This window comes from Protopterus annectens, chromosome 1.part2 (assembly GCF_019279795.1).
Source record: "Protopterus annectens isolate FY-2018-M chromosome 1.part2, PAN1.0, whole genome shotgun sequence".
Classification (NCBI taxonomy): domain Eukaryota; kingdom Metazoa; phylum Chordata; order Ceratodontiformes; family Protopteridae; genus Protopterus; species Protopterus annectens.
Window position 1 is genome coordinate 989,757,717 of NC_056727.1, and position 13,360 is coordinate 989,771,076.

Sequence of the window (13,360 nt, forward strand, 5' to 3'; positions counted from 1 at the left end):
CACCAACTTGAACTTCACCAAAACAGCAGAAGGCGTGGTGACTTAAGAGACTGCTAACTGGGTTAAGCTCGGCAGCTGACATTTTGCAACATACTATATATAATAGCTGACATGGGGAATTAAAAATGTGATCGTTAGTCATAACATTATAGCATATGGAAGAAATGAAAATTAACACCACAAGACATTAAGAATGGTGCTGGAGGGTAAAGAAAATGAACTTTCAATAAATAAAAAAACATATGGTCTCAATAAGATTGCACTCTTTGGACTTACGCCCTCTAAAAAGCATTTCACCACGCTCAAAGAAAATAAGTGATGCAATTGCAAAAAATGGAAAAAAGTCTTTAAGATGTGGACAGATATAGCTGCTGGTTGATCAAGGGCTTAATGCAGTAACAGGATCACCTGAGGAATAAAAAGAGATATCAGAAATGCTGAAAAGGGGATAATTTCAGCAACAAGGTCATACTTTAATTCAGTGTGAGAAATAGATCCAAGTTTAACAGAACTAGTGTCAATCATAAGTCACACACAAAATGGATACAATAAGTTTAGAGAACATGCAAGCAGTTCATTATTTTTATTTTATGTTTACATTTGCTAACCAGCCAAAGACTTTTTTTCAGGCACGAGGACCACACTGGCAGGACAGAAAGCAATACAGTTCACAATTCAATACAAAATATGGATATACAAAATAGCAGCATAGAAATAACACTATAAAGTATACAGATGCAGCTTTATGAGAAACAGGTACATAAATCAGAGCTGCTGAGCATAAAAGAAAGTAGATATTTGATGAAGAAAAAACAGACTAAAAAGGAGCTCTGACCACCATCTAGGCATGCGAGCAGTGGCTGATTATAATAGGGAAGATTTACGCACTTGCCTAGGGCCCACAGTTTCAGGGAGGCCCATGACCAGACAATAAAGTAATTTTATATTTAAATCTTTCAAAGTTTAGTTAATTTCAACAAAGCTAATTCGTTTTATTTAGAATCTGTGCTGAATATAACGACAAAAATTGCTTGCTATATAAGGACTACAGATATACATATGTATACATATATGTATGTATATGTACACACACACACACACACACACATATATATATATATATATATATAGATATATATATATACACACACACACACACACACACACACACACACACACACACACACACACACACACACACACACACACACACACTGGATATAAAAAGTGTACACACCCCTGTTAAAATGCCAGGTTTTTGTGATATAAAAATGAGACCAAAATAAATAATTTCAAAACTTTTTCCACCTTTAATGTGACCTATAGCCTGTACAATTCAATTGAAAAACAAATCTGTTAGGGGAAAAATATAAACAACAAAAAAAGTACAATAAGCCGGTTGCATAAGTGTGCACATCCTTAAACTAATACTTTGTTGAAGCACCTTTTGATTTAATTACAGCATTCAGTCTTCTTGGGAAGGAGTCTATCAGCATGGCACATCTTGACTTGACAACATTTGCCCACTCTTCCTTGCGAAAGCACTCCAAATCTGTCAGATTGTGAGGGCATCTCTTGTGCACAGCCATCTTCAGGTCACCCCACAGATTTTCTATTGGATTTAGGCCTGGGATCTGGCTGGGCCATTCCAAAACTTTAATTTTCTTCTGGAGAAGCCATTCTTTTGTCGATTTGAATGTATGCTTGGGGTCATTGTCATGTTGAAAGGTGAAATTCCTCTTCATCTTCAGCTTTCTAGTAGATGCCTGAAGGTTTTGGGCCAAAAGTTACTGGTATTTGGAACTGTTCATAATTCCCTCCACCTTGACTAAAGCCCCAGTTCCAGCTGAAGAAATGCAATCCCAAAGCATGACTGCCACCACCATGCTTCACCATGGGGATGGTGTTCTTTTGGTGATGCGAAGTGTTGTTTTTGCGTCAAACATACCTTTTGGAATTGTGGCCAAAAAGTTCAACCTTGGTCTCATCAGACCATAACACATTTTCCCACATGGGAGACTTGATGTATTGTTTTGCACATTTTAGCCGGGCCTGGGTGTTTTTCTGTGTAAGAAAAGGCTTCCGTCTTGCAACCCTACCCCATAGTCCAGACATATGGAGAATACGGGAGATTATTTTCATATGTAGTACACAACCAGTACTTGCCATAAATTCCTTCAGTGTTGCTGTAGGTCTCTTGGCAGCCTACCTGACCAGTTTTCATCTTGTCTTTTAATCAATTTTGGAGACATATCCAATTATTTGCAACATCACTGTTGTCCCATATTTCCTCCACTTTTTGATGACTGTCTTCACTGTGTTCCATGGTATATCCAATGCTGTGGAAATTTTTTGCACCCTTCTCCTGACTGATACCTTTCAACAATGAGATCCCTTTGATGCTTTGTAAGCTCTCTGTGAACCATGGCTTTTGCTGTAGCAGGCAACTGAGTAAATGTCAGGAAAATCCTACTAGGACAGCTGAACTTCACTTGGGGTTAATCAGAGTATGCAGCAAAGTCGTGGCTAAAACCGGAGTAAAGTCACACCCCTCACATCACCAGTAACCCTGCCCATCACACCCCCTTTCCAGCCCAGATCCTGCCCATTTTGTGACACCACAATGACATCACCCAGTGGGGAATGCCCTCTTTTTTCCATTCTTGCTGCTTTTGGCTGACTTACTATGCTTTTCTGTAAAAAAGCATAGTAAATCAGCCGATTTAAAAACGCCGATAGTCCATTTCCTTTTTGAAACAGAATACCGGAGTTTGTACAGTGTTTTCCGGACTACCGGAGAATCAATTTGATTTCCGGATAGTCCGGAAAAAAAACGGAGGGGGGGGGGGCAACCCAAGAAGGTTTAGGATTTTTACTTGAAAGTGTTTGCTTGAACATTCTTACAAGCAGACTTCAGTGGACTTTTCCTCAGGCAGACAGCAAACGCCAAAGGTGTAATGGATGAGAGAGGGATAACTGAGAACATGTTTTTCAGAAGTGTAATCGAGTTGGCAGATTTTACAAATTCCTTATAGAGTACCCTGTCACAAATGTTGGGTGAGAAAATGGCTGTAACTAAGGAAATTACTCTTTGGAGCTGGGACACAAGATCTGAATTTCCTATACATAGCAAGGCCTTTCTAAATTTAATGCTACTATCCGTTAAAAAAGTAATTATTAAAAAATAGAATTTGAAATATAAACCAACTGCATCTGAAGTAAAGAACTGGAAGTTGGAGCTTTAGAAAAGGGAAGGAGCAGATTACAGAGAAACGTGGAAGTTGTGTAAACAATACATGCAGAATAATGTTCTGAAGGAGGAATAATATTTAAGGGAAAGCAGAAACTGAGCAATGTATGCAATTTTGGAGTGAATGACAATTGTTAAACAGAGAAAGAAAACATGTAATGTATAATGTCTGAAATTTTTAAAAAAAGTTAATTTAGTTTGTCTTCTTTCTGTTAATGTATGTGTGCCTATGTCTCAAGTGAGAATTTAATAAAATTGTTTAAACAATTCTCATTAATATGGAACAAAATTTTAGCACGTTAATATTGTTAACCGACTAAACACCTGCTGGTCTATTAAAACTGATGTGCTAAGATTCAAACCCACTGTAACCAGCACTAATGGAATAGAGGGTTAAAGCCTTGACTACGGCCTGGGTGACTCGGGTACAATTAGCAGTTTGGGTGTTTCATGTCACTGCCAGAGAAGGATATATGGGCCTACCTTGGGGGAGAGTAGTAAGAACACAGTCACAATCCCTCAGAAAAAGGGCAGCAGTGGAGTGGGCATCGGGGGTGGGCTTATGTTCACCAAACCACCACCTGTTGGTTGCCTTCATTAGCAAGTGCAGGCAGCATGCAATTACAGGAGAAGAACACAGAGTCCCCAATGATGCATCTACCCAGGCCTTACCCCTGCCACCTATGGGGCTTAGGACCTATACATAAAAAATGCACTCATGGCTGGGTTGCCAGCAAGGGCAAAAACTCTCCAATGTCTAGCTAAATGACAGCTTCCTCCTGGAGATCCCCCACCACTAGGAACACATGGGCTCAAATTTGTTAGAGGAAGGCTTCAAGACAGGAAAAACAAGGGAAGGAAAAGCATTAAAAAAAAGGATTCAAACACCCTGTCCTGTGAAGCAATGTGGACAATGCAGCCCCACACACCTTACACCTGACCTATTAAGAATAATTTAAAGAAATTTTTGTTTATTGTGACACCACATTTTAAGGAACGTGATTTGGTAACCCGAATGTATGATGAGGGCTTTCCTAAGTTCATAACTTATGTCTTGCATCATTTAGTACCTTCTTATGCAAGGAAGGCATGCTAATGAATTGGAACTAATTTCCGCACAGTTCTACATCAGAAGCTTCTGACTGGTAGACAGCACAGGTGGGGTCAATCAATGGCCAAGCAACAAACCATAAGGTAAAGACAAGCAGCTTGTTCAATTGCACATGAAGTTTGTAATGCAGCTTTCATCCACCAGTCTAGAGTTCACTCCTTGTTCTCCATTAGAATCCTAAGTTGATTCAGAATCCAAAAGTAATGAGAAAAACAGCTGGCTTTCAGATGCGATGGAGTAACTTATGCAATTGTGCACTTCAGCTAATAAAATGAACTCATGAAGTCTGAACCTGTTCTTCCCCATGTTGTTGTTTCTACTGTAACAAAAAACAGACTCCTGCTGTGTTTCTCCCCCAGTGTTTGTATTTATCATTTTTCACATGCCATCTGCCTAGGAGGATTTTGCCTAGCCAGTTCAAAAAAGTGAACTCTTGTGATTTACTCCTTTTATAAGGTTCTATATGTGACACCATCATCAAACATTTACATGATATCCAAGTCTGGAACAGCAGGCTCTGGGGCAGGTTAACCTGAAGGGCTCCACTCAAGCCAGGCAAAGACCTTGCTAGGCCAAAAAAATAATGGGAGAGGAATCCTTGGCACTGTACAATGCTGCCACATAAAAGGTGAGCCTACAGATACCTTTTTGTGATAAGGCTGACTGGCAGGGAGTTCTCGAAATCAGCTAGAGGCTGGGTGGGACACACCCATCAGAATGCAATCAACACAGGTGAAGCAAATGTTACATCTCTTCTGCTGAAGTGTAAGACTGTCATAAGGATCAAGCCCTCACTACTTAAGGTCAACAATGTGCTTACAAGCCAGGAAGGTTAGGGCAGCAGGTTAATCTCAGATTCTCACTCCCTGTAGTGGCATTCCAACTGAGGTCTGGGACTGTGAAGTGGATCCTCCCACTAATCCCATCTTGTTGGAGTTTCGACCACCATTATCCTCCTGGAAGTGAAATGGGCTTGGTCTCTTATACACTATTAAGAGATGACCTGCTCGTGGCATATAAAGTAGTAAATGATGTAGTGCACATCCACAAGTCAAATGGTATCAGACCTTAACCAATTCCGCAACACAGAAAGAAAGGTTTGGAGGGACAGCTACAAATCCCAGAGGATACCAATAGTCTAGAAAAGACTCCCCATCCAATTAAAACGAAGCACATCACTGTCCCTGTTAAAAACAACTTCTTAGACCAAAGGATAGAAATAAGGAAATTTGCTAAAGGACTGCTCCCTGTGCTACTAACAGACAGAGGCCGAGCCTAAATGCCCTATCCTGCAGCAGGGGCCATTTTAATACTCAGTGGTTATGACACCAGAAACATTCTTTCACAAATAGAAAGTATAGGAATATAAATCATGGTAAGGGTATTTTAAACACCAAATTGGATAACCTAGCTAGGCTTAAAATGGCCCTTCACAACAGTTAGCCTAGTACTTACTGATGAACCTATGAACATTCCTCTCTGGCATATGCATTTAGCAGGACTGAACTTCAGGCTCTTGTGGCAGTGTTTTACATCATGTTTCAACCTAAAGCAATATCAGTATAGCCAGTTGGGGTGATGATTAATAAACTGATGGCAGAAGAAACACACTGCACATTTGCTTCAAAAGTGGGAACTTTGCACAGTTCATCAAGAGTCAGATCTCAACTATGACAGCAGTAGAAAAGAACTGGGGGGGGGGGGGGCTGAGGGGACAGACATATTTATGAAATCAGCATGTGATATCACAGAACGTGACAGCAATAGATATATGTTGGTAAGTAGTGAACAAGCCAAACTACGGATCCATTAAGGTGAGTCCTCAGTGTCAGATCTGAAAATGGTGTCTTAAACAAATAGTTTTTACAAAAGGCTCAGGAAAGCCTTTTTCAGCACAGGCATTGGTGCAAGACCTGCTTTTAGTCACAAAGGGAAGAAGACTGCTAAAGGACACTGGCCAGAGCATTGCTTACACAGCTAAGAAAATGCCAGTAACAATTAGAAATTCCAAGACTCATAGGTTCATAGGTATACACTAGGCTAATGACCACTAGGGCCTTTTTAAGCCTAGCCATGCATCCTAAATCTGACAAATTCTGATACCCTTGGTAGTGTAAGCAGGGATTTGGGAGATGAAACATTTATAAGCAGGGGCCTGGGAGACGAACCATTTACAGGCTGCCTGTGTCCATTACAGACATAGGTGCCAAACCAGGGGTTAATTTCCTGTTCCCCATCCAATTTTCCAAGTTGCACTTAAATTGGTTTAGGGTGGAAATCTGCTTCACATGGATGAGGAGACTGTTGCAGAGAAGGGGTAGTCTCTGGGATGCACACCTGTCTGTCCAGCAAGTCCTACGTATATCACAGGTAAGGTTTAAGTCTTGAGAATGGGTAATTCTTAAGTGAGAGTCCTGGAGTAGCAAGCCTTCTTCTTCTTTCGGCTGCTCCCGTTAGGGGTTGCCACAGCAGATCAACTGTTTCCATTTCTTCCTGTCCTCTGCATCTTGCTCTGTCACACCAGTCACCTGCATGTCCTCTCTCACCACATCCATAAACCTTATCTTAGGCCTTCCTCTTTTCCTGTTACCTGGCAGCTTCATCCTTAGCATCTTTTTCCCAATATACTCTGCATCCCTCCTCAGCACATGTCCAGACCAATGTAATCTTGCCTCTCTGGCTTTGCCTCCAAAACTTCCAACCTGGGCTGACCCTCTAATATACTTATTCCTAATCCTGTTCATCCTCGTCACACCCAGTGCAAATCTTAACATCTTCAACTCTGCCACGTCAAGCTCTGACTCCTGCCTTTTTGTCAATGTCACTGTCTTTAACCCATATAACATAGATGGTCTCACTACTCTCTTGCAGACCTTCCCTTTCACTCTTACTGGTACTCGTCTGTCACAAATCACTCCTGACACTCTTCTCCACCCACTCCATCCTGCCTGTACTCTCTTCTTCACCTCTCTTCCACACTCACCATTACTCTGAACTGTTGATCCCAAGTATTTAAACTCATCCACCTTCGCCACCTCTACTCCCTGCATCCTCACCATTCCTCTATCCTCCCTCTCATTCACACACATATATTCTGCTGACCTTCATTCCTCTTCCCTCTAGAGCATATCTCCACCTCTCCAGGGTCTCCTCCACCTGTTCCCTGCTCTCACTACAAATCACAATGTCATCTGCAAACATCATAGTCCACGCGAACTCCTGTCTGATCTCGTCTGTCAACCTGTCCATCACCATTGCAAATAAGAAAGGGCTCAGAGCTGATCCTTGATGTAATCCCACCTCCACCTTAAACGCATCCGTCACTCCCACATCAGATCTCACTGCTGTCACACTACCCTCGTACATATCCTGTACCACTCTTACATACTTCTCTGACACTCCCGATTTCCTCATACAATACCACAACTCCTCTCTAGGCACCCTGTCATATACTTTCTTTAAATCCACAAAGACACAATGCAACTCCTCCTGACCTTCTCTGTACCTCTCCATCAACACTCTCAGAGCAAACATCGCATCTGTAGTGCTCTTTCCTGGCATGAAACCATACTGCTGATCACTAATCATCACCTCCCTTCTTAACCTAGCTTCCACTACTCTTTCCCATATCTTCATGCTGTGACTGATCAATTTAATCCCTCTGTAGATATTACAGCTCTGCACATCACCCTTATTCTTACAAATCGGTACCAAAACACTTTTTCTCCATTCTTCAGGCATCCTCTCACTTTCCAAGATATCATTAAACAATCTAGTTAAAAACTCCACTGCCATTTCACCTAAAAACCTCCATGCTTCCACAGGTATGTCATCTGGGCCAACAGCCTTTCCGTTCTTCATCCTCTTCACAGCTATCCTTACTTCCTCCTTGCTAATCCACTGCACTTCATGATTCACTATCCACACATCATCCAACCTTCTCTCCCTCTCATTCTCTTCATTCATCAGTCCCTCAAAGTACTCTTTCCATCTGCTCAACACACTCTCCTCGCTTGCGAGTACGTTTCCCTCATTATCCTTTATCACCCTTACCTGCTGCACATCTTTACTAGCTCGCCTAATTGCATGAAAATGGGGACTTGAATATATTAAGTCTCAGATCAATATGCCTAAGACTACTGCTTTTACTTCTACGTACAGCAATCTCAGACTTAGTAAATATATATTTTACTTAGTAGTGTGGGAGGAGTGCAGGGGACCTACCCCCCCCCCCCAGGAAAAAGTATTTTGAAAAACAGCAAATGCCATTATTTACTATTCTCCTTTATTTTCACTCTTTTTTTTCCCTGTTCTTGGATTTGCAATTACTGGTCACAAAATTACTAAAGGAAGGCATACAAGCCAAATGTTATAGTGTAATGCCAAAATAACACTGCTAATGGAAAAGACACAGCACAACTACCACTCAACATCTTCTTTCAGTTGTTCCCGTTAGGGGTCGCCACAGCGGATCACCTGTTTCCATTTCTTCCTGTCCTCTGCATCTTGCTCTGTCACACCAACCACCTGCATGTCCTCTCTCGCCACATCCATAAACCTTATCTTAGGCCTTCCTCTTTTCCTGTTACCTGGTAGCTTCATCCTTAGCATCTTTTTCCCAATATACTCAGCATCCCTCCTCAGCACATGTCCAAACCAACATAATCTTGCCTCTCTGGCTTTGTCTCCAAACCTTCCAACCTGGGCTGACCCTCTAATATACTTATTCCTAATCCTGTCCACCATCGTCACACCCAGTGCAAATCTTAACATCTTTAACTCTGCCACATCCAGCTCAAACTCCTGCCTTTCTGTCAATGCCACTGTCTCCAACCCATATAACATAGCTGGTCTCACTACCCTCTTGTAGACCTTCCCTTTCACTCTTACAGGTACTTGTCTGTCACAAATCACTCTTGACACTCTTCTCCACCCACTCCATCCTGTCTGTACTCTCTTCTTCACCTCTCTTCCACACTCGCCATTACTCTGAACTACTGACCCCAAGTATTTAAACTCATCCACCTACGCCACCTCTACTCCTTGCATCCTCACCATTCTTCTATCCTCCCTCTCATTCACACACATATATTCTGTCTTAGTCCTGCTGACCTTCATTCCTCTTCTCCCTAGAGCATATTTCCATCTCTCCAGGGTCTCCTCCACCTGTTCCCTACTCTCACTACAGATCACAATGTCATCTGCAAACATCATAGTCCACGAGGACTCCTGTCTGATCTCGTCTGTCAACCTGTCCATCACCATTGCAAATAAGAAAGAGCTCAGAGCTGATCCTTGATGTAACCCCACCTCCACCTTAAACGCATCCGTCACTCCCACCGCAGACCTCACTGCTGTCACACTACCCTCGTACATATCCTGTACCAGTCTTACATACTTCTCTGACACTCCTGACTTCCTCATACAATACCACAACTCCTCTCTAGACACTCTGTCATATGCTTTCTCTAAGTCTACAAAACAGAATGCAACTCCTTCTGACATTCTCTGTACTTCTCCATCAACTCTCTCAGAGCAAACATCGCATCTGTAGTGCTCTTTCCCAGCATGAAACCATGCTGCTGTTCAGTAATCATCACGTCCCTTCTTAACCTAGCTTCCACTACTCTTTCCCATAACTTCATGCTGTGACTGATCAATTTAATCCCTCTGTGGTTACTACAGCTCTGCACTTCACCCTTATTCTTAAAAATCGGTGTCAAAACACTTTTTCGCCATTCCTCAGGCATCCTCTCACTTTCTAAGATTTCATTAAACAATCTGGTTAAAAATTCCACTGCTATTTCACCTAAGCACCTCCATGCTTCCACAGGTATGTCATCTGGGCCAACAGCCTTTCCATTCTTCATTCTCTTCATAACTATCCTTACTTCCTCCTTGCTAATCCATTGTACTTCATGATTCACTATCCCTACATCATCCAACCTTCTCTCCCTCTCATTCTCTTCATTCATCAACCCCTCAAAGTACTCTTTCCATCTCCTCAACACACTCTCCTTGCTTGCGAGTATGTTTCCCTCATTATCCTTTATCACCTTTACCTGCTGCACATCTTTCCTAGCTCGGTCCCTCTGTCTAGCCAATCGGTACAGGTCCTTTTCTCCCTCCTTAGTGTCCAACCTTTCATACAACTCTTCATATGCCTTATCCTTAGCCTTCACCACCTCTCTCTTTGCCATGCATCTCATCTCCTTATACTCCTGTCTACTTTCTTCATCTCTCTGACAATCCCACTTCTTCTTTGCCAACCTCTTTGCCTGTATACTCTTCTCTACTTCCTCATTCCACCACCATGTCTCCTTGTAGTCTTTCCTCTGTCCCGATGTGATACCAAGCACCTTTCTAGCCGTCTCCCTTACTACCACTAGCGGCACATTATTCTGTAAGGCAATGCTGTGGTCATAAATCTCTTGAGAGGGTGAGAAAGAGAGTATGGCTAAGCAACTGTTGATGATCATCTAACAGACAGGATGATGCAGTGAACCAGCAGTAGGAGCTTTTTGGGCTGGCCAGATAGAGATATGTACTCCACATGACAGTGGAACCATTATGGCTCTGTCTAGGCAGGACATGTATCCGAACTGCCTTGTTTCTTTTCTTTCCCTTTGTAATTCTCAACAGTGTATAAATAAAATTAATTTCAAAATGGTGTTTGGGTGAAAATAATTCTTCAGGACTACTAACAATATATTAAATGTTAAAAAATGGAATGAATTTTCATACCCAGTATGACACAAGCCTAAAAATACCACACAGTCCCTAGCCATGACTGTTGATGAGCTACTGTGAGCACTTTACTGCACTCCACAAGTAGCAGAAGGCAGAAAGAACTGATTGAGCTCTTTTTAAACTTGAAAAGGTAGAGCAGGAACGGACCACAGTTCAAAAACTGGAAAACACAAACTTGAGTCACTGAAGACGCAAATGTGTGAGGTATTCATTGGGGTCTATATTAGTTCGCCGAAGTCACTCTTCAGCAAACACACATTCATCAACCTGTAATCAGCGAAAATCACTTCCGCGATTCAGTGAATACTCCCAGGGCAATGAAATACTTGCCCCACAGCACAACTTTACCTCTTTCTCCACTGTAGCGCAATCTTGGAGTTGGTATATATATATATATATATATATATATATATATATATATATATATATATATATATATATATATATATAGTTGAGAGGGATGTGGGGGGTGAAGCCCCCCAGTTGGGTGGGGTAGATTTAGCTAGACTTGAGTCTGTTGTGCTGCGGGGCAAGTATTTCTTTGCCCTGAGAGTATTCAGCGAATCGCGGAAGTGATTTTTAGCTGAATACAGGTTGATGAATGTTCGCTAAACAGTGACTTCAGTGAACTAATATAGATCCATTCACTGAGATGGCAAAACAGATTATATTTCAGCAGTCCAAAAATCCAGGCGAAAAAACGGAGATCACAACCAGAGATAGTAAAATACTATCAAAAGTTCACTTTATTTAATGCTACCAATGCCACATGTTTTTGTCTGTAAGACATAAACTTCATCAGAAATACATTCAATAAAAAAGACCTTTCCTTTTCTTTTTATACTAACAGGCTGAAAAATGTATGTTTGTTATTAACTGGTATTTTCTGAAGAATATGAAGTATGAACCTCAAATGTATGCCATTATTTAGTGTCTTCAATCCTCTATGGTTTGCCAGAAAAACACAAATTTTATAAGGAGCACACCAAAAATGTTTTTTGTTCTTCTTTCGGCTTTACCCGGTTAGGGGCCGCCACAGCAGAACTCCGGTCTGCTAATGACTGGCAGTAGATTTTTTACGGGTGCCGAGTTGCCAGCTCGATGCCCAACCTTCAACGTAGGCACGCCCCTTCTACGCATGTCTTTCGAACGCCACTCGACCGAAAATATGAGGCAAAAATCTGGGCATTCTGCAAAAATCTGGACAGTTCAGAGGTATACTGGGATGCAACGTGTTGTTCCCCCATGAAGACTTCATTTATGAAGGGATAACATTTCTTCTTCATTTTATCTAAGGATGTGTAACAGTGGGTTATCAATATGTTGGAGCAATGCTCAGTTTATACGTAGTTGTGATTCAGACTGAAAACTTTTCTTTTTTGCAAATAAATCTGTTAATATTTGCCAGTACAAGTGCAGTGCAACAGCTGTGTTACGTACGTGACTGGGAGCAGACCACATAGTACAAAGTCAAGTTCAGCAGCTAAGGTAAAGCAACACACATTTAACACCATGGATCTCCTATAAGACTGTCTTGTTTTCAGTCAACTCAGGACAGACATGATGTAGTGAGATACTATGGATTCAACTACTTCAGTTGAGGCTTTCTGGGTATTTGATCATAAGAATCACAAACATTTTTTGGAAAACTCTTTTCTCCAAACCCACCTGCTGCAACCTCAAACATCATTATAAAAAGGATGAGGAGACACTCAAGGCCATCTCTTATTCACTTTCATTTCTTCACTTTTGCAGAAATGGTCTGCAAGCAAAATGCCTCTATTTTATGACCCATACCAAATTACCTGAGTTATAATTATCCTGCTTCCAGATGAATTAATTAAATGTATTTAGCTTTTTATGCAGGTATTTTTGTGTCAGTTATGTTCAGACTGCGATAAAATAATATACTTATAATGAATACCCAACATTAGTATGCCACATACTTGTGAAATGCTGCATGCGTACCAGCTTGACTAATGAGACAAAATGGACAGATGGGTTCATGCAATACACAATTTAAAAGCACAAAGGAGCAATTAATGCTAATCAAGTGCTAGTCTCCACGCAAAGGTCAACAAAAGCAGTAACAGCTGTCATTTACAATGAGCATGATCCCTGACAGCTACAGGATGATATTGCTGACTAGGTCAGAACATCTATAAAGAGGAAAAAATAAATCAATGTCACTCTTATGACAACTGAGAAATCAGAACATATTGTAACAGTTTCTTATAAAGCACAAAAGT

At 41.3% G+C, this 13,360-nt stretch overlaps 1 protein-coding gene across 1 annotated transcript in view; it reads right to left on the reverse strand.

Annotated features, from left to right (window-relative positions):
• LOC122792213 (protein argonaute-3) overlaps positions 1-13,360 on the reverse strand; it is a 1,955,650-nt gene that overhangs the window by 621,038 nt on the left and 1,321,252 nt on the right. The gene's annotated exons all lie outside the window — the stretch shown is intronic.